We start from the raw sequence: 3612 nt of genomic DNA, 5'->3' as shown, positions 1-3612 counted from the left end.
ATATGGTTGGTTCAATCAAGGGAAACATGAAAATCTACTCAATTAGCTTGCTTGTAGCTCAAGAAAGTGCATAATTCTAATGAAAACAAAAGAAAAAGACTAGCTAAAATAGGCTAGGATGACTTGTCATCAATACCCAACATAAAGCTTGCCATGGAAAGGAGTAGGAATAATTGGATGAAGACAGCAAGAAAGCAGAGGTTCAGAAGGAACAAAAGCATCTCTATACGCTTATCTGAAACTCTCACCATTGAATTGCATAAGTATCTCTATCCTATTTTATATTTTAATTATATTTTAATTATCAATTCACCATAACCATTTAAATATGCCTGACTTAGATTTACAAGGTGACCATAGCTTGCTTGAAGCCGACAATCTCCGTAGAATCGATCCTTACTCACGTAAGGTTTATTACTTGGACGACCCAGTGCACTTGCTGGTTAGTTGTGCGAAGTTGTGACAAAGAACTAATATTATGAACGTGTGCATGAAGTTTTTAGCGCCGTTACCAAGGAATGAACGATCATGATTTCGTGCACCAGATACTTTTAAGGAGGAATTTCACAAAAAGTATTTTCCTAGATCCGTTCGTGATGCTAAAGAGATGGAATTGATGCAATTGAAACAAGGGAATATGTCAGTGACAAAGTATACTCAGAAATTTAAGGATCTGTGTCGATTTTCTAAAATCTATCAGGAAAATCCAGATGATTTTGAAGAATGAAAGTGTTTGAAGTATGAAGGAGGACTTCGTGATGAGCTAATGCATTCGTTAGTACCACTGGAAATACGAAATTTTGCGAAGCTTGTCAATAAGAGTCAATTGATGCAGGACTATGAAATTAAGATGGCAGCATCAAGGATGAGTCATCCGAGCTTACCACCAAGAAACTTTAATAATTTCCATACGCATGCAGTACAGCGGAAGGTTAATTTTAAGGCATCGGGAGTGCCTATGCAAGGAAATCAACAAGTTAGAAACTTTTCTACGTGCTCTACTTTTGGGAATGGAAACAGGCCAAGACAGAATTCTAGTAAGCAACCTCAGCAGATTCAAGAAGACATGAGGTGTAAGAAGTGTGGAAGGGATCACACTGGTTGGCCTTATTATTTTGGAATGAAAGTCTACTACAACTGCGGTGAACCGGGGCATATAGTGAGTAATTGTCCGAAGAAGTCGGTACAAGGAGTAGCTAGACCGCAACAGCCGGGAAGAGTATTTACAATGATTGCTGAAGATGCTCGTATTCGGACTCCCTGACCCAAGGTCAGTGTTGTGTCAAGAATCGTTTCCTAACTGCACTTTACGATTCTGGTGCATTGCGTTCTTTTATTTCATTAACTGTTGTGCGTGAGTTGGGATTAAATTTTTCAAAGTTGAATTTTGACTTGCTTGTTCATACACCAACATCCCAAAATATTTTGACTAGTCTAGTGTGCTGAAAATATTTTGACTAGTCTAGTGTGCTGACAATTAGAGTTTGATATAGGTAGTAGAACCATATTTTTCTTGACTATTTTGAGAAAACTACTATTATTTTGTCTAATAATTTGCATACTAGACCTGTGTTATCTCATTCTTCTTACTTAAATTCTGTGAGAGTGATCATGTTTTTCTGAAAGTAACCCCTATCGCAAGAATAGGTCGAGCTCCTCAAATTTTAACCCTCGATATATAGGACCTTTTCAGATAATCAAAAAAGTCGGTCGAATAGTTTACCAGATAGCTTTTTTCCAGTCTTTGTCAAATCTTCATAACGTCTTCTATATCCCGACGAAAGTTATGTTTTGCAACCGGAGACAGTGTAATTTCAAAGTAACTTGACACATCTTGCCAAACCAGTTTGAAAAGTTGTCACGAGCGATAAGTATCTACAAAGCAAAACAGTTTCTTTAGTCAAAGTAGCTTGGGGACGAGATGAGAAAATAGAACACACCTTGAGAGATAGAAAATAAAGTAAAGGCCAATTATCCGCACCTATTTACAGGTAAAGAAAATTTTGAGGGCAAAATTTTCTTTTAAGAGGGTAGAATATAACAATCCGAATTTTACGCCAACACGGTGTTTTTCGAAAAATGTTATTTTCAGCAATTAGTTTTATTTCAATGAGTTAATTTCAAGATTCAAAGTAAAATAAATGATAATCTAATTTTATTATTATGTTATTAATTTATTTTACATGCAATCATTTATATTAGTAACTTATATATATTTAACCTTATATATACTATTATTACTTGTCTTTTTATATATTTATTTTTCATAATTATTCGTTTAAGATATTTATAACTTAAACCGCTGACTCAACCGTACACGAGCGTGATACCCATACCCCTTAATTTGACAAATCACCCTTCCACTAAATTAAACTGCTTCTCTAATCACCATTCCTTATAAAGTTATAATCAGCCGAACCATTCCTTGGGAAAAAAAAAGAAAAGAAACATGAAATCACATTAAACAATGGCATCTCATTAAACACAATCTTAATCATCATCGTATATTATCATCAGTATACCCCTTAATTCTCTTACCAAGTGACTGAACAAATAGAAAAACAAAAACAAAGAAGCTTGCGACAACTAACTATTTCTTATTTTTAGCATGACACCTAATCATTTCCCATCAAATTAATCATCATCATCTAACTTCATTTGGTTTTATTTCATGCATGGTCAGAAGAGAAGTGACCGAGAGTGAGAGAGAGGAAACCGTGAAACTCTTAACTTTCCGCTTCCAATTTCTATAAATTCGTAACTCTAATAAAAAATCTAATTCGATAAAAGTGTTTGTATCTTCTTCTATTACACATTTGTGTCACTTTTGTTCAATAAAAGTTGACAGTGATATAGCTTCCCTTCCTCTTAAATTCGGCCAATTGGAGTTTTAAGAGGCACAAGCGATTTTTGACATTTTCATCTTCAGTAGCTCGGTTGAAAAGATTCTCTGAAATTTCTGTTGTTTTGATTTCATACAGAGGTAAGATTTTGGTAACTTTTCACCAGTTAAATTTGTATTGGATAAGTGAATTGATGTTGTGATTTATTGTTGATTGGATTTGATTGAATTTATGTTAAATTCTTGTGATATATTGATATTTGTGATAAGTTTGAGGTTCGGTCGGTTTAAGTGCAGCCAAGATCCGGATAATTTTGATAAATTCGGGGCTAGGATTATTTTGAAAATCAAGTAAAATTTTGTGTAATTAAAGGACCGAGAGAATAAATAAAAAGTTATGAAGAATCGGTAACCGTAAAGTTCGGAAACGAATTTAAAGCTGTGTATATGTGTATTTTTTAACTGATTATAAAAAGATATTTTTGGGTTTAAAAACTGTATTTGTTACCACGATAATATCGTTTATTTGAGAATGAAATTGTGTTTTGAGAAAAATTTGAGGTTGATTTTATAAATACATAAGTTTAGAGGTATTTTGAGTAAAAAGCAAGTGTTTGGAGATGAGCGGGTATTTTTATAAAAACTCAGTTATTTTAATAAATATTAATAAACAAAAAACTTATTAGTAGTTTTCTAAAAATATTGGGTTAAAAGTAAAATAATTAAAAGTTTGAAGTTTAAAACATAATTAATAAAAGTTTACAAATAAA

The sequence above is a fragment of the Arachis ipaensis genome, chromosome B10, assembly GCF_000816755.2.
Source record: "Arachis ipaensis cultivar K30076 chromosome B10, Araip1.1, whole genome shotgun sequence".
Lineage (NCBI taxonomy): Eukaryota > Viridiplantae > Streptophyta > Magnoliopsida > Fabales > Fabaceae > Arachis > Arachis ipaensis.
Note: the sequence above shows the minus strand (reverse complement) of the source record.